This window comes from Scyliorhinus torazame, chromosome 24 (assembly GCF_047496885.1).
Source record: "Scyliorhinus torazame isolate Kashiwa2021f chromosome 24, sScyTor2.1, whole genome shotgun sequence".
Taxonomy (NCBI): Eukaryota; Metazoa; Chordata; class Chondrichthyes; order Carcharhiniformes; family Scyliorhinidae; genus Scyliorhinus; species Scyliorhinus torazame.
In genome coordinates, this window is record NC_092730.1 from 50227137 (window position 1) to 50245759 (window position 18623).

Sequence of the window (18623 nt, forward strand, 5' to 3'; positions counted from 1 at the left end):
GAGGCTAGGGGCTGGTTTAGCACCGTGGACTAAACAGCGGAACAATGCCAGCAGCGCGGGTTCAAATCCCGTACCGGCCTCCCCGAACTGGTGCCGGAATGTGGCGACTTGGTGCTTTTCACAGTAACTTCATTGAAGCCTACTTGTGACAATAAGCAATTATTATTATTATTATTAGAAAGACACTCCTCCACCAACAGCCTCTGCTTCCTGCCACTCAGCAATTTTGGATCCAATTTGCCAAATTTCCTTCAGTCCCTTGGGCATTGTCTTCACATCAGTCTCCCATGTGGGACCCGATGAAAAGCCTTGCTGAAGTCCAAGTAGATTACGTCAAATGCATTTCACTCATCTACACACCTGTTCACCTCTTCGAAAAATTCAATCAAGTTGGTCAGACATGTCCTCCCCTAAACCAAACCACGCTGACCTTTTAATCTCTGCCTCTACAAATGCAGATTAATTCTGTGTCTCAGATTTGCTTCCAATAGTTTCCCCACCACACAGGTTAGACTGACTGGCCTGTAGTTTCCTGGTTAATCCTTTCCTCTCTTCTTCAATAATGGTACCACATTGGCGATCCTCCAGTCTGCCAGCCCCTCTCCTGTGGCCAGAGAGGAATTGAAAATTATTGCCAGTGTCCCTGCTATTTCCTCGCTTGCCTCACTCATCAGCCTGGGATACATTTCATCTGGCCCTGGAGTTTTGTCTACTTTGAAGCCTCCCAGTCAGAACCTCCTCTCTGTCTATATTAATCTCTTTAATATTATTACAATCCTTCTCCCTGGTTTCTATACCCACACTGTCCTTCTCACGGGTGAACACTGACACAAAGTACCCATTTCGAACCCCACCTACATCCCCCGGCTCCACACACAAGTTACCACTATGATCCATCATGGGCCTTACTCTGCCCCAAGTTATCATTTTACCCTTAATGTACTTGTAGAATAGCTTAACAACTTTATTTTACCTGCCAGTATCCTTTCAGTATCTGGTGCGACCGCATTTGGAGTATTGCGTGCAATTTTGGTCGCCGCATTATCGGAAGGATGTGGAAGCATTGGAAAGGGTGCAGAGGAGATTCACCAGCATGTTGCCTGGTATGGAGGGAAGATCTTATGAGGAAAAGCTATGGGACTGAGGCTGTTTTCGTTAGAGACAAGAAGGTTAAGAGGTGACTTAATTGAGGCATACAATAGGGCAGTACAGTGTCGCAGTGGGTTAGCCCTGCTGCCTCACAGCGCTGAGGTCCCAGGTTCGATCCTGGCTCTGGGTCACTGTCCATGTGGAGTTTGCACATTCTCCCCATGTTTGCATGGGTTTCGCGCCCACAACCGAAAGATGTGCAGGGTAGGTGGATTGGCCCCACCAAATTGCCCCTTAATTGGAAAAAATGAATAGGGTACATTAAAAAAAATTTTTTTTAATTTTTTTTATAAATTGAGGCATACAAGATGATCAGAGGGTTGGATAGGGTGGACAGTGAGAGCCTTTTTCCTTGGATGGTGCTGTCCAGCACGAGGGGACTTAGATTTGAATTGAGGGGAGATAGATATAGGACAGATGCCAGAGGTAGGTTCTTTACTCAGAGAGTAGTAAGGGCGTGGAGTTCCCTGCCTGCAACAGTAGTGGACTCGCCAACACTAAGGGCATTCAAATGGTCATTGGATAGACTTATGGACGATAAGGGAATAGTATAGATGGGCTTTAGAGTGGTTTCACAGGTCGGCACAACATCGAGGGCCAAAGGGCATGTACTGCGCTGTAATATTCTATGTTCATGTCTCTTTTTGCTCTCCTCATTCCCGTTTTAAGTCCCCTCTTGCACATTCTGTACACCTCTAGCACTTCTGCTGTTTTGAGCCCTTGATATCTGCCACAAGCCTCCCCTTTTAGACCATAAGACCAGAAGACATAGGAGTGGAAGTAAGGCCATTCGGCCCATTGAGTCCACTCCACCATTCAATCATGGCTGATTTCAACTCTATTTACCCGCTCTCTCTCCATAGCCCTTAATTCCTTGAGAAATCAAGAATTATCACCTTCTGTCTTAAAGACACTCAACGTCCCGGCCTCCACCGCCCTCTGTGGCAATGAATTCCACAGACCCACCACTCTCTGGCTGAAGAAATTTCTCCTCATCTCTGTTCTAAAGTGACTCCCTTTTGTTCTAAGGCTGTGCCCCCGGGTCCTAGTCTCCCCTGCTAATGGAAACAACTTCCCTACATCCACCCTATCTAAGCCATTCATTATCTTGTAAGTTTCTATTAGATCTCCCCTCAACCTCCTAAACTCCAATGAATATAATCCCAGGATCCTCAGACGTTCATCGTATGTTAGGCCTACCATTCCTGGGATCATCCGTGTGAATCTCCGCTGGACCCGCTCCAGTGCCAGTATGTCCTTCCTGAGGTGTGGGGCCCAAAATTGCTCACAGTATTCTAAATGGGGCCTAACTAATGCTTTATAAAGCTTCAGAAGTACATCCCTGCTTTTATATTCCACGCCTCTTGAGATGAATGACAACAACCTGCAACCTTTCTACTTATCCAACGCTGTATATCCCTCAATATACATGGTTGACTGGATTTCATAGATCATCATAGATCATAGAATTTACAGTGCAGAAGGAGGCCATTCGGCCCATCGAGTCTGCACCGGCTCTTGGAAAGAGCACCCGACCCAAGGTCAACACCGCCACCCTATCCCCATAACCCAGTAACCCCACCCAACACTAAGGGCAATTTTGGACACTAAGGGCAATTTATTATGGCCAATCCACCTAACCTGCACATCTTTGGACTGTGGGAGGAAACCGGAGCACCCGGAGGAAACCCACGCACACACGGGGAGGATGTGCAGACTCCGCACAGACAGTGACCCAATCCGGAATCGAACCTGGGACCCTGGAGCTGTGAAGCAATTGTGCTATCCACAAGGCTACCGTGCCTTGTTGGTCCCACCCGTTTCTTGATTGGAACATGTTGGCCGTGTACTCTCCCTATTTCCTTGTTGAATGTGTCCCACTGTTCTGTCACAGATTTACCAAATGGTGTCTGCTCCCTATCAACTCTGGCTAAATCATATCTGATCTTATTAAAATCAGCCTTCCTCCATCTGTGAACTTTGATCTCAGGTCCATCCATCTCCTTTTCCAGAACTATCTTGAATCTAATGAAGTTATGATCACTGTCTGCAAAATGCTCCCCCAGCGATACTTCAACCACTTGTCCAGCTTCGTTACTGAAAATGAAGTCCAAGACCGCCCCTCTCTTGTCTGTCCCTCTACGTACTGGCTTAAAACGTTCTCATGGGTGCATTTTAAGAATTCCGCTCCCTCTGAACTGTTCACACTATGACTATCCCAGTTCATATTGAGGAAGTTGCGATCCCGCACTGTTCCCACTATCACGCCCCTATTACTTTTCCACTTCTCTGAAATTTGCCTCCATATTCACTCTTCTATTTCTCTCGGATGGTTAGGGGGCCTATGGAACACTCCAGCAATGTGATTGCTCCTTTTTGGTTTTTAAGTTCTACTCATTTGGCTTCAGTATAGTTCTAATATCTGGGCCCCGCAAGGTTGCCTACTTAGCTCCTTACTATCCTCCCTGTACACACACGACTGCCTGGCAAAATTTGTTTCCAACCCCATCCACAGGTTTGCTGACGATACGATCATAGTGGGCTGGATCGCGAAAAATGACGTGTCAGAATACAGGAGGGAGATCGAGAACCTAGTGGAGTGGTGTAGCGACAACAACCACTCCCTCAATGCCAGCAAATCTAAAGAGCCGGTCATTGACTTCAGAAAGCTAAGAACTGGACACACCACTGTCAGCATCGATGAGGCCGAGGTGGAGATTGTTAGCAGTTTCAAATTCCTCATGGTTCACATCTCCAAAAATCTGTCCTGGTCCACCCACGTCGACGCTACCACCAAGAAATCTCAACAGGGCCTTTACTTCCTCAGCAAACTAAGGAAATTCGGCATGTCCACATTAACTCGTCCCAACTTTTACAGATGCACCATAGAAAGCATCCTAGCTGCTGCATCACGGCCTGGTATGGCAACCGCTCGGCCCAAAACCGCAAGATACTTCAGAGAGTCGTGAACACAGCCCAGTCCATCACACGAACCTGCCTCCCATCCATTCACTCCATCTACACCTCCCACTGCCTGGGGAAAGCGACAAGCACAATCAAAGACCCCTCCCACCCGGCTTACTCACTCTTCCAACTTCTTCCATCGGGCAGCAGATACAAAAGTCTGGGAACACGCACAAACAAACTAAAAAACAGCTTCTTCCCCACTGTTACCAGACTCCTAAACGACCCTCTTATGGACTGAACTCATTAATACTACACCCCTGTATGCTTCACCCGATGCCAGTGTCTAAGTAGTTACATTGTGTACCTTTTGTTGCCCTATTATGTATTTTCTTTTATTTCCTTTTCTTTTCATGTACTTGATGATCTGTTGAGCTGCTCGCAGAAAAATATTTTTCACTGTACCTCGGTACACGTGACAATGAACAAAATCCAATCCAGTTGAAGAGCTTTCTAAGATGCCATCTCTCCTTACTGCTGTAATTCATTCTCTGATCAAAATTGTGACACTCCCTCCTCTTTTACCTCCTGCCCTATCTCTCCTGGAGATCCTGTATCCTGGAATATTGAGATCCCAATCCTTCCCCTCTCCCAACCGTGATTCAGTGACAGCAAATACATCATAACCCCATGTTCTCACTTCATCTGCCTTGTTCTTCAAGACTCGCAATCTCGCTGTGATACATAACGCATACTTACTGTTTACTGCTAAGTTAGTGGTGTGTGTGAGTTTTATCCTCAATGTCCCAGTGATATATAATGCATATTTTACTGCTTCCTGCTCAGTTACTGGTGTGTCAGAGTGAGAGAATGTGAGTGTGTGTGCGCGTGTTTTATTTTCAATATCACTCTATGATATATAACACGTATTTTACTGCTTACTGATCAGTTATTGATGAGTGAGTGTGTGTTTGTGTGTGTGAGAGAGTGTGACTGATCGCATTATTGTGTGTGAAAGTGTGTATTGCCCTCACTGTCTCTCGTTGATACAGAACACATATTTTACTGCTTACTGCGCAGGTACCGGTGTGAGTGTGCGTGAGAGAATGCGTGTGAGAGAGCGAGCCCGTGTGAGAGAGCGAGCCCGTGTGAGGGAGCGAGCCCGTGTGAGGGAGCGAGCCCGTGTGAGGGAGCGAGCCCGTGTGAGGGAGCGAGCCCGTGTGAGGGAGCGAGCCCGTGTGAGGGAGCGAGCCCGTGTGAGGGAGCGAGCGCGTGTGAGGGAGCGAGCGCGTGTGAGGGAGCGAGCGCGTGTGAGGGAGCGAGCGCGTGTGAGGGAGCGAGCGCGTGTGAGGGAGCGAGCGCGTGTGAGGGAGCGAGCGCGTGTGAGGGAGCGAGCGCGTGTGAGGGAGCGAGCGCGTGTGAGGGAGCGAGCGCGTGTGAGGGAGCGAGCGCGTGTGAGGGAGCGAGCGCGTGTGAGGGAGCGAGCGCGTGTGAGGGAGCGAGCGCGTGTGAGGGAGCGAGCGCGTGTGTGAGAGCGAGCGCGTGTGTGAGAGCGAGCCCGTGTGAGAGAGCGAGCCCGTGTGAGAGAGCGAGCCCGTGTGAGAGAGCGAGCCCGTGTGAGAGCGCGAGCCCATGTGAGAGCGCGAGCCCATGTGAGAGAGCGAGCCCGTGTGAGAGAGCGAGCCCGTGTGAGAGAGCGAGCCCGTGTGAGAGAGCGAGCCCGTGTGAGAGAGCGAGCCCGTGTGAGAGAGCGAGCCCGTGTGAGAGAGCGAGCCCGTGTGAGAGAGCGAGCCCGTGTGAGAGAGCGAGCCCGTGTGAGAGTGCGAGCGCGTGTGAGAGAGCGAGCGCGTGTGAGAGAGCGAGCGCGTGTGAGGGAGCGAGCGCGTGTGAGGGAGCGAGCGCGTGTGAGGGAGCGAGCGCGTGTGAGGGAGCGAGCGCGTGTGAGGGAGCGAGCGCGTGTGAGGGAGCGAGCGCGTGTGAGGGAGCGAGCGCGTGTGAGGGAGCGAGCGCGTGTGAGGGAGCGAGCGCGTGTGAGGGAGCGAGCGCGTGTGAGGGAGCGAGCGCGTGTGAGGGAGCGAGCGCGTGTGAGGGAGCGAGCGCGTGTGAGGGAGCGAGCGCGTGTGAGGGAGCGAGCGCGTGTGAGGGAGCGAGCGCGTGTGTGAGAGCGAGCGCGTGTGTGAGAGCGAGCGCGTGTGAGAGAGCGAGCGCGTGTGTGAGAGCGAGCGCGTGTGTGAGAGCGAGCGCGTGTGTGAGAGCGAGCGCGTGTGTGAGAGCGTGCGCGTGTGTGAGAGCGAGCGCGTGTGTGAGAGCGAGCGCGTGTGTGAGAGCGAGCGCGTGTGTGAGAGCGAGCGCGTTTTTGAGAGCGCGCGCGCGTGAGAGCGAGCGCGCGTGTGAGAGCGAGCTCGCGTGTGAGAGCGAGCTCGTGTGTGAGAGCGAGCTCGTGTGTGAGAGCGCACGCGCGTGTGAGAGTGAGCTCGCGTGTGAGAGCGAGCGCGTGTGTGAGAGCGAGCGCGTGTGTGAGAGCGAGCGCGTGTGTGAGAGCGAGCGCGTGTGTGAGAGCAAGCGCGTGTGTGAGAGTGAGCGCGTGTGTGAGAGCGAGCGCGTGTGTGAGAGCGAGCGCGTGTGTGAGAGCGAGCGCGTGTGTGAGAGCGAGCGCGTGTGAGAGCGAGCGCGTGTGTGAGAGCGAGTGCGCGTGTGAGAGCGAGTGCGCGTGTGAGAGTATGTGTGTGTGTGAGCATGTGTGTGTGTGAGCATGTGTGTGTGTGAGCATGTGTGTGTGTGAGCATGTGTGTGTGTGAGCATGTGTGTGTGTGAGCATGTTTGCATTTTACCCTCTATCTCTCTTTGATATATTACACATATTTTACTGTTCCTGCCCAGTTACTGGTGTGTGTGAGAGAGTGTGAGCGTGTGTTTTACCATCATTGTCTCTCTATGATAGATGATGCATATTTTACTGCTTATTACTCAGTAACTGTTGTGTCAGAGAGTGTGAGTATCAGAAAGTGTGTGAATATGAAAGAGTGTGTGTGTGAGGGAGCGTGTGCAAGTGAGTGTGTCAGTCTGTGTGAGGGAGTGTGCGAGTGTGAGAAATACTCTGCAGGAGTGTGAGTGTGTGGGGGGAAGAGAGTGTGTGTTTTACCTTCATTGTCTCTCTGTGATATATAACATATTTTACTGCTCAGTAACAGGTGTGTGAGTGTTTTATCCTCACTGTCTGTATATCAGAAATAACATATTTCACTGCTTACTGCTCAGTAACTGGTGTGTGTGTGAGAGAGATTGTCGGGAGAGCGCGTGTGAGCGTGTTTTGTACCCTCACTGTCCCTCTGTGAAATCAGCAAGAAGTCTTGCTGGAGAGGGATAGGGCCATACGGCAGGGCAAGGTTTATAATTGGGGGAGGGGGAACTTCCGGTTGCGGCTATGCGGAGCTAAGTCGCACATTTGGCGGCTCCCGCTAAAACTGACTTTTGGGCTCTTTTCAGGGCCCCCAACGGCACTTTTTCGACGTTTCCCGGTGTGGGAAGGAGTCTACAACAGCTCCCCGTCAGTATATGGCTTCAACTAGGAGCGGGGTGGAAAAAAAAGGTGGTGGTGGACCCGAAGAAGGTTCGAGGGAAGAAGGACAAAATGGCGGCGGGCGGAGACCAGGCAGCGTGGAAGAGCAGCAGGAGGGTATCCAGCGCTGCTTCAGAGAGAATAAAACGGACCTGCTAGAGGCGATAAAGGCTTCTATTGATAAGCTGCTGGAGACACAGACGGCCCAGGGAGTGGCGATCCACGAGGCTCGACACAAGATCTCTGACAATGAGGACGAGATCTTAGGCCTGGCAGGAAAGGTGGAGGCGCACGAGGCGCTCCACAAGAAATGGCAGGAGCGGTTCGAGGAGATGGAGAATCGGTCGAGGTGGAAGAATCTGCGGATTCTGGGCCTCCCGGAGGGGCCGGAAGTGGGGGCCTATGTGGTCACCATGTTGAACTCGCTGATGGGAGCAGGGTCCTTCCAGGAGCCCCTGGAGCTGGAAGGGGCCCATCGAGTGCTGGCGAGGAGGCCCAAGGCTAACGAGCCTCCGCGGGCGGTGCTGGTGAGGTTCCATCGGTTCGTCGATCGGGAGTGTGTGTTCAGGTGGGCCAAGAAGGAGAGGAGCAGCAGGTGGGAGAACGCGGAGGTTCAGATATATCAGGACTGGAGTGCGGAGGTGGCGAAGAGGAGGGCCGGGTACAATCGAGCGAAGGCGGTGCTGCACAGGAAGGGGGTGAAGTTTGGCATGTTGCAGCCGGCGCGACTGTGGGTTACCTACAAGGACCGGCACCACTATTTTGAGTCTCCGGAGGAGGTGTGGGCCTTTGTTCAGGCCGAGAAGTTGGACACAGATTGAGGGTCGGGACGGGCGATTGGGGACTATGGTTGATATGCTATGTTTATTTTTGTTTCGAGGGGGGGGCTTTTGTATTGCTCCGGGATTCTTTTTCTTTGTGTTTTTTCTCTTTTGGGTCGGTGCAGGTGGCTGGGGCGGGTTGGGCACTGTTTTGGTTGGGTTGGTCGGGGGGGGGGCTCTTGAAGGTGAGATGGGGCTCCGCGGGGGAGGGGGAGGCCCGAGTCAGGGGTGAGGGGAGAGGGCCTGTAAAAGGAGCTGCGTCAGAGGTGGCGGGGCTTGGTAGGTGGAAAGCGCGGGCTTTTTCCCACGCTGAAGACTGGAGGGGGCGGGGCCGTGGCAGAGAAGCGAGGGTTGTTTCCTGCGCTTAGAACAGAAGGGGGAGGGGGAGAGCCTATGGATGGGGACGGGAGAGGAGGGTATGCCACACAATGGCAGGAGTCGAAGGAGAGTCGGGAGTGGCCGGGGTCAGCAGGAGTCAGCTGACTTGCGGAAGGGCAATGGGGGGAGTAAATCAGCTAGGATGGGTCCTAGCTGGGGGAGGGGGGGTGGTGGGGGGTATCGAGTTGCCGCTGCTATGGTCAAGGAGGAGCTGGAGCGAGTGAGGGGGGGTTCGAGACGGGGGTATGCCGCTGTGGGGAACGTTCCGGGTGTGGGGTGCGGGCACGTGGCTGGCCGAGGAGGGGTCATGGCTAGTCGGCGGGAGAGGGGGGCGGGTAGCCCCCTGATCCGGCTGATAACCTGGAATGTAAGGGGACTGAATGGGCCGGTTAAGCGGGCCTGCGTGTTCGCACACCTGAAGGGGCTCAAGGCGGATGTGGTTATGCTTCAGGAGACACACCTGAAGGTGACAGACCAAGTCAGATTGAGGAAAGTGTGGGAAGGTCAGGTGTTTCACTCGGGGCTGGATGCCAAAAATCGAGCGGTGGCGTTCTTGGTGGGAAAGAAGGTGTTGTTTGAGGCGTCGAGCATTGTGGCAGATAATGGCGGCAGGTACATGATGGTAAGTGGTAAGTTGCAGGGAGAGAGGGTGGTACTGGTCAATGTGTATGCCCCAAACTGGGACGATGCGGGTTTTATGCGGCGTATGTTGGGTCGGATCCCAGACTTGGAAGTGGGGGGCCTGATAATGGGGGGAGACTTTAACACGGTGCTGGACCCGGCACTGGATCGCTCCAGGTCTAGGACGGGTAGGTAGCCGGCGGCGGCTAGAGTGCTGAGGGGGGTTTATGGACCAGATGGGAGGGGTGGACCCTTGGGGATTTGCAAGGCCGGGGGCTAGGGAATTTTCATTCTTCTCACATGTCCTGGGTTATTCCCGAATCAACTTTTTCACCTTGAGTAGGGCGTTGATAGCGAGAGTAGAGGATACTCAGTATTCGGCAATAGCCATTTCGGACCACGCCCCGCATTGGGTGGAATTGGAGATGGGGGTGGAGAGGGACCAGCGCCCGCTGTGGCGCTTGGAGGTGGGGCTGTTGGCGGACGAGGAGGTGAGCGAGTGGGTCCGAGGAAGTATAGAGAGGTACGTGGAGACCAACGCCAACGGGGAGGTCTGAGTGGGGATGGTATGGGAGGCACTGAAGGTGGTGGTGAGGGGAGAGCTGATCTCCATTAGGGCCCACAAGGAGCGGAGGGAGTGGGGGGGGGAGAGGCTGGTGGGGGAGATGGTGAGGGTAGACAGGAGGTATGCGGAGGAGCCCGAGGAAGGATTGTTGAGGAAGAGACGTAGCCTCCAGGCCGAATTCGACCTGGTGACCACCAGGAAGGCGGAGGTGCAGTAGAGGAATGCCCAGGGGGCGATTTAAGAGTATGGGGAAAAGGCAAGCCGGATGCTGGCGCATCAGCTTCAGAAGCGGGACGCAGCTAAGTTAAGGACAGGGGGGGGGGGGGCGGAGTGGAGCTGGCTTCAATGGGGTCTTCAGGGACTTCGACGAGGAATTGTACTGATCCGAGCCCCCACGGGAGGAGGGAGGGATGGGCCGCTTCCTGGACCAATTGAGGTTTCCAAAGGTGGAAGAGGGACTGGTGGCGGGATTGGGGGCCCCGATTGGGCTGGAGGAGCTGATCAAAGGGATAGGAAGCATGCAGGCGGGGTAGGCACCGGTGCCGGACGGTTTCCCGGTCAAATTCTATAAAAGGTATATGGACCTGTTGGGCCCGCTGTTAGTTAGGACCTTCAATGAGGCAAGGGAGGGGGGGGGTTGCCCCCGACGATGTCCCGGGCACTGATCTCCTTGATCCTGAAGCGGGACAAGGATCCCCTGCAGTGTGGGTCTTACAGACCGATTTCCTTGCTAAATGTAGATGCCAAGGTGCTGGCGAAGGTCTTAGCCTTGAGGATTGTGTGCCGCAGATCATCCATGAAGACCAGACGGGGTTTGTGATGGGGAGGCAGTTGAACGCGAATGTGCGGAGGCTTTTGAACGTTATCATGATGCCGGCGAGGGAGTGGGAGGCGGAGATAGTGGTAGCGATGGACGCTGAGAAAGCCTTCGATAGGGTAGAGTGGGGGTATCTGTGGGAGGTGCTGAAGAGGTTCGGGTTTGGGGAGGGGTTTGTCAGGTGGGTTAGGCTGTTGTATGAGGTCCCGATGGCGAGTGTGGCCACAAACAGGAAGAGGTCCGAGTACTTTCGGTTGCACCGAGGGACGAGACCGGGGTGTCCCCTATCCCCCCTGCTCTTCGCACTGGCGATTGAACACCTGGCTTTGGCACTGAGGGAGTCAAGGAACTGGAGGGGGTTGGTGCGTCGTGGGGAGGAGCATAGGGTGTCACTTTATGCGGACGACCTGCTGCTGTCTGTGGTGGACCCGGTGGGAGGAATGCCGGAGGTAATGAGAATTCTTAGGGAATTCAGGGACTTTTCGGGGTACAACCTCAACATGGGGAAGAGCAAGCTGTTCGTAGTTCACCCATGGGACCAGGAGATGGGGATTGGCGAGCTCCCACTAAAAAAAGCAGAGAGGAGCTTCAGGTATCTGGGAGTCCAGGTGGCCAGGAGCTGGGGGGCCCTGCATAGGCTTAACTTTACAAGGCTGGTGGAGCAAATAGGGGAGGAGTTCAAGAGGTAGGACGCGTTGCCGCTATCCTTGGCGGGTCGGGTGCAGTCAATCAAAATGACGGTGCTCCCAAGGTTTTTGTTCCTGTTCCAGTGCCTCCCCGTGTTTATCCCGAAGGCTTTTTTCAGGCGGGTTAACAGGAGTATAATGGGGTTTGTGTGGGCGCGACGGACTCCGAGGGTGAGAAGGGTGTTCCTGGAGCGGAGTACAGATAGGGGGGCACTGGCGCTGCCCAACCTCTGTGGATACTTTTGGGCCGCCAATGCGACGATGGTGTGCAAGTGGGTGATGGAGGGGGAGGGGACCGCATGGAAGAGGCTGGAGACGGCATCTTGTGTGGGTACGAGTCTGGGGGCGATGGCAACAGCGCCGCTGCCGCTCCCTCCAAGGAGGTATACCACGAGCCTGGTGGTGCTGGCTGCCCTCAAAATTTGGGAGCAGTGGAGGTGGCACAGGGGGGAAGTGGCGGCCTCGGCGGGGACCCCATTACGGGGGAACCACCGGTTCGCCCCAAGAAGAACAGGTGGAGGGTTTGCGGGGTGGCACAGGGCAGGGATATGAAAGTTGGGGGACCTGTTTGTGGACGGGAAGTTTGCGAGCCTGGGTGAGCAGGAGGAGAAGTACGGGCTCTCCCCAGGGAACACCTTCAGGTACTTACAGGTATGGGTGTTTACCAGACGGCAGGTGACGGAATTCCCACGGCTACGGCCACACACAGTACAGGACAGGGTGCTCTCGGGGGGGTGGGTGGGGGTGGGGAAGATCTCGGAAACTTAACAGGTGATGCAGGAGGAGGAGAAGACCTTGGTGGTGGAGGTAAAGGGTAAGTGGGAAGGGGATTTGGGAGAGGAAATTGAGGAAGGGACGTGGGCAGACGCCCTGGGGAGGGTGAACCGTTCCTCATCGTGCGCGAGGCTCAGCCTCATACAGTTTAAGATGCTGCACAAGGCACACACACCGGGACAAGGATGAGTCGGTTTTTTGGGGGTGAGGACAGGTGTGTTAGGTGCTCAGGGAGCCCAGCAAACCACACCCATATGTTCTGGGCATGCCCAGTGCTGGAGGAATTTTGGAAGGGCGTTGCGAGGACGGTGTCGAGGGTGGTAGGATCCAGGGTCAAGCCGGGCTGGGGGCTCGCAATATTTGGGGCGGCAGAGGATCCGGGAATGCAGGAGGAGAAAGAGGCCGGAATTCTGGCCTTTGCGTCCCTGGTAGCCCGGCGAAGGATTCTTCTTCAGTGGAAGGATGTGAGGCCGCCAAGCGTGGAATCCTGGATCAACAATACGGCGGGGTTTATTAAGTTGGAGAGGGTGAAATTCGCCTTGAGAGGGTCGGTACAAGGGTTCTTTAGGCGGTGGTAACCGTTCTTAGACTTCCTGGCAGAGCGGGAGACATTGGTCAATAGCAGCAGCAACTCGGGGGGGAGGGGGTCACTTTATTTTTTTGTTTTTGTTATTTACACTGGAGGGTCTCAGGGGTTGTATATACTTGTTGTATTAAGTCAGGGCATTAATCTTAATTTATTATTCATGTACAGGGTGGGGGGGGGGGGGAGGGGATATGGAGGGTTGTTTTTCTGGACTGTGTTTTGTACTTAACCCTGGTGGGTTTCTTTTTCATTTTGTTATTGATATTTTATGAAAACCTTTAATAAAAATGTTTTAAAATAAAAAAAATAATTGTGGGAGGGTTAATGATGATGTGATTAGGCAAGAATTAGGAAGCATAAGATGGGAACAGAAACTGTCAGGGAAAAGCACAAATGAAAAGTGGAGCTTGGTCAAGGAACAAATACTGCGTGTCCTTGATAGGTATGTCCCTGTCTGGCAGGGAGCAAATGGCCGTGTGAGGGGACCATGGTTCACAAAAGAGGTTGAATGTCTTGTCAAGAGGAAAAAGGAAGCGTATGTAAGGATGAGAAAACAAGGTTCAGTTGGGTCGCTTGAGGGTTAGAAGGTGGCCAGGAATGAGCTTAAAAAAGGGCTTAGGAGAGCTAGGAGGGGGCAGGAGAAGTACTTGGCGGGTCGGATCAAGGAAAACCCCAAGGCATTTTCCTCTTATGTGAGAAATAAAAGAATGACCAGGGTGAGGTTAGGGCCGGTCAAGGACAGTAGTGGAAACTTCTATGTGGCATCGGGATAGGAGAGGCGTTGAATGAATACTTTTCTTCAGTATTCACCGAAGAGAGGGGCTATGCTATTTGTGATTTTAATAAATGACTTGGAGGAGGGGACTGAAGGGTGGGTCAGTAAATTTGCTGCTGACACCAAGATTGGTGGAGTAGTGGATGAGGTGGAGTGCTGTTGTAGGTTGCAAAGAGACATTGATTTGATGCAGAGCTGGGCCGAAAAATGGCAGATGGAGTTTAACCCCTGATAAGTGCGAGGTGATTCATTTTGGTCGGACAAATTTGAATGCGGATTACAGGGTCAACGGCAGGGTTCTGAGGAATGTGAAGGAACAGAGAGATCTTGGGGTTCATGTCCACAGATCTCTGAAGGTTGCCACTCAAGTGGACAGAGCCGTGAAGAAGACCTATAGTGTGTTAGTGTTTATTAACAGGGGCTTGAGTTTAAGAGCCCTGCGGTTATGCTGCAACTGTACAGGACCCTGATGAGACCACATTTGGAGTATTGTATGCAGTTCTGGTCACCTCATTATAGGAAGGATGTGGAAGCATTGGAAAGGGTGAAGAGGAGATTTACCAGGATACTGCCTGGATTGGAGGGTTGGTCTTATGAGGAAACGTTGATGGATCTAGAGCTTTTCTCATAGGAGCGAAGGAGGATGAGAGGCGACTTAATCGAGGTTGAAAGATGATGAGGGGGATAGATAGAGCGGACGTTCAGAGACTATTTCCTCGGGTGGATGTAGCTGTTACAAGGGGGCATAACTATAAGGTTTGGGGTGGGAGATATAGGAGGGATGTCCGAGGTAGGTTCTTTACTCAGAGAGTGGTTAGAGTGTGGAATGGACTGCCTGCTGTGATAGTGGAGTCGGACATTTAGGAACTTTCAAGCGGTTATTGGATAGGCACATGGAGCACACCAGAATGACAGGCAGTGGGATAGCTTGATCTTGGTTTCGGACAAAGCCCGGCACAACATCGAGGGCCGAAGGGCCTGTTCTGTGCTGTGCTGTTCTATGTTCTAACAACACCAGGTTCAAGTCCCACAGGTGGTGCTTCGAAACAAACCTTTTGGACTTTAACCTGGTGTTGTGAGACTTCTTACTGTGCTCACCCTAGTCCAACGGTGGCATCTCCACATCATTTCTGTGATATATAACACATTTTACTGCTCAGTAACAGGTGTTGGAGAGTGTGCGAGTGTGTGTTTTACCCTCACTGTCTGTCTATCATACACAACATATTTTGCTGCTCCCTGCTCAGTTGCTGGAGTGTGTGAGTATGTGAGTGTGGCGAGAGTGTGTTTTACCCTCACTGTCCCCCTGAGACATACAATGCATATTTAACTGCTTACTGCTCAGTGACTGGTGTGTGTGAGAGAGCTTGAGTGTGTGTGAGAGATAGTGTCTGTATGAGAGTGTGAAGTTGTGATTTGCCCTCATTGTTTCTCCGTGATATATGATGCTTACTGGTGTGTGTGAGAGTGTGTGTGAGTGAGAGAGTGTGTGAGATCTCTCAGTGATGTCTAACACATTGTAATATTCTGTTACCGGTGTGTGTGTGAGCGAGAGTGTGTGAGCAGCAGTGTGTGTGTGGGTATCAGTTTTCTCCTCACTGTCTCTGTGATATATAATGCATATATTAGTGTCTGCTGCTCAGTCACTGATATGTTTCAGACTGGGTGTGCGTGAGAGAGAGCTGGTGTGCATGAGAGAGAGAGCGGGTGTGCATGAGGAGAGCGGGTGTGCGTGAGAGAGAGCGGGTGTGCGTGAGAGAGAGCGGGTGTGCGTGAGAGAGAGCGGGTGTGCGTGAGAGAGAGCGGGTGTGCGTGAGAGAGAGCGGGTGTGCGTGAGAGAGAGCGGGTGTGCGTGAGAGAGAGCGGGTGTGCGTGAGAGAGAGCGGGTGTGTGTGAGAGAGAGCGGGTGTGCGTGAGAGAGAGCGGGTGTGCGTGAGAGAGAGCGGGTGTGCGTGAGAGAGAGCGGGTGTGCGTGAGAGAGTGGGTGTGCGTGAGAGTGGGTGTGCGAGCGAGTGAGTCTATGTGTATTTAACCCTCTGTCTCTCTTTGATATATAACACATTTTGCTGTTGCTGCTCAGTTACTGGGGTGTGTGGTGAGTGTGAGAGAGAGAGAGTGAGAATGTGTTTGACCATCACTGACTCTGTGATATATGATGCATATTTTACTGCTCATTGCTCAGTTACTGTTGTGAGAGTGTGTGAATATGAGAGTATGTGAATATGAGAGTGTGTGTGAGAGAATGTGTCACTGTGTGTTTGGGAGTGTCTGAGTGGGAGAAATAGTCTGTGTGAGTGTGTGTGTTTTACCTTCATTGTCTCGGTGATATTAAACACATATTTTACTGCTCAGTTACTGGTGTGCGAGTGTGTGTTTTACCCCCACTGACCCTCTGCGATATAAAATGCATATTTAACTGCTTACTGCTCAGTGACTGGTGTGTGTGTGAGAGAGAGTCTGTGAAAGAAGCAGCAAGAGTGAGAGAGAGAGACAGCGTGAGTGTGTGGGAGAGTTAGTGTTTGCAAGAGAAATAGAGTGTGAGTGTGTGTTTTACCCGCACTGTCTCTCCGCGATATATAATGCATATTTTTCCGCTCAGTTACTGGTGTGAGTGTGTGAATGAGATAGCGTATGAGTGTGTGAGAGACAGAATGTGTGAGAGAGAAGTAAATATGAGTTATATAGCATAAAGAGTCAGTGAGGGTAAAGACACACTCTCACTCTCAACACTCACTATCTCTCACACACACAGACCTGTAACTAAGCAGGAAGCACAAGAATATTCATTATATGTCACAGAGAGACAGTGAGGTAAAAACACACACTCATGGATAGATAGTCCCAAAAGACGTGCTGTTAGGTAATTTGGACATTCTGAATTCTCCCTCCGTGTACCCAAACAGGTGCCAGAATGTGGCGCCTAGGGAATTTTCACAGGAACTTCATTGCCGTGTTAATGGAAGCCTACTTGTGACAATAAAGATTAGAAGATAGAGTCATATTAACCTCAATGTCTCTCTGCGATATATAATGAATATTTTACTGCTTACTGCTCAGTTAATGGTGTGTGTGGGAGAGCATGAGTGAGATAGTGTGTGTGAGATGGAGGGAGTGTGGGTGAGATTTTTATCCTCACTGTCTCTCTATGATATAGACACATATTTTACAGCGTACTGCTCAGATAATGGTGTGTGTGAGTGCCAGTGTGTGTGTGGGAGACATTGAGTGGAAGTTTTATCCTCACTGTCTGTGATGTATTACACATATTTTACTGCTTATGGCTCAATTCCTGGTGTGAGAGAGTGTGTGTGAGAGAGTGAGTCTGTGAGTATGTGTGAGGGATGGTGAATGTGTGTGAGAGCAACAGGGTGAAAAGTTGATGTGCTGCTGATGGGCAGCAGGGTGGCACAGTGGTTAGCACTGCTGCCTCACAGCACCAGAGGCTGGGTTTGATTCTGACCTCAGCCTGTCTGTGCGGAGTTTGGGTTTCCTCCGGGTGCTCCAGTTTCCTCCCACAGTCCAAAGAAGTGTAGGTTAGGTGGATTCAATATGCTAAACTGTCCCTTGGTAGGGTTACAAGGAGATGGTGGGAGATTGGTCTTCGGGTAGCATGCTCATTCAAAAGGTCAATCCAGACACGATGGGTTGAATGGCCTCCTTCTGCACTGTAGGGTTTCTATGAGAGAGAGTGTTTTACCCCCTCCCTCCCCACCCCCCCCACCCACCCCATCTCCTTTGATACACTTCGTCCTGAGTGCTAAATCTATCTGTTTCTTAAAAAGGGCAGCACGGTAGCATTGTGGATAGCACAATTGCTTCACGGGTCCCAGGTTCGATTCCGGCTTGGGTCACTGTCTGTGCGGAGCCTGCACATCCTCCCCGTATGTGCGTGGGTTTTCTCCGGGTGCTCCGGTTTCCTCCCAAAATCCAAAGATGTGCAGGTTAGGTGGATTGGCCATGATAAATTGCCCTTAGTGTCCAAAATTTCCCTTAGTGTTGGGGGGGTTACTGGGTTATGGGGATAGGGTGGAGGTGTGGGATTAAGTAGGATGCTCTTTCCAAGAGCCGGTACAGACTCGATGGGCTGAATGGCCTCCTTCTGCACTGTAAATTCAATGATAAAAAAAAGACCCTCACTGATTCTCTCTGATTTACAACAAATATTTTACTGCTTACAGCACACACACACTCTTTCCCTCTCACACACACACACTCCAGTCACTGAGCAGTAATCAATTAGATATGCAATATATACCACAGAGATACAGCGAGGGTAAAACATGCACTCACTCTCTCACTCACACTCACTCAGTCACACAGCAGTAACTGAGCAGTAAGCTGTAAAATATGTGTTATACATCATAGCGAGACAGTGAGGGTAAAGCACACACACACATATTTTACAGCTTACTGCTCAGTTACTGCTGTGTGACTGAGTGAGTGTGAGTGAGAGAGTGAGTGCATGTTTTACCCTCACTGTATCTCTGTGGTATATATTGCATATTTAATTGATTACTGCTCAGTGACTGGTGTGTGTGTGTGAGAGAGGGAGAATGTGTGTGGGAGAGAGAGAATGTGAGTGAGTGTGTATTAACCTCACAGTCTCTGTGATATACAATTAATATATTCTTGATTACTGCTCAGTTATTGATTTGTGAGTGTGTCGGAGAGACAGTGCGTGGGTGTGTGTGAGAGAGAGTGTGTGAGAGACAGAGTGTGAGTGAGTGTGTATAAACCTCTCTGTTTCTGTGTGCGATATATGACATATTTTACTGCTTAATGCTCAGTTATTGGTGTGTGTGTGTGTGTGTTTCACCCTCAGACTTTCTGTGATATTCACTGCATATATAGTGCTTCCTGCTGAGTTACTTGTGAGTGAGCATGTGCATGAGAAAACGTGAGTGTGTGTTTTACCCCCACTGTCTATTTATGATATATGGCATATTTTACTGCTTACTGCTCAGTTGTTGGTGTGCGAGTGTGAGTGT

General features: G+C 51.8%; 1 long non-coding RNA gene across 1 annotated transcript in view; it reads right to left on the reverse strand.

Annotated features, from left to right (window-relative positions):
• Positions 1–18623, reverse strand: part of LOC140400054 (uncharacterized) — a 155026-nt gene that overhangs the window by 42193 nt on the left and 94210 nt on the right. The window lies entirely within an intron of this gene.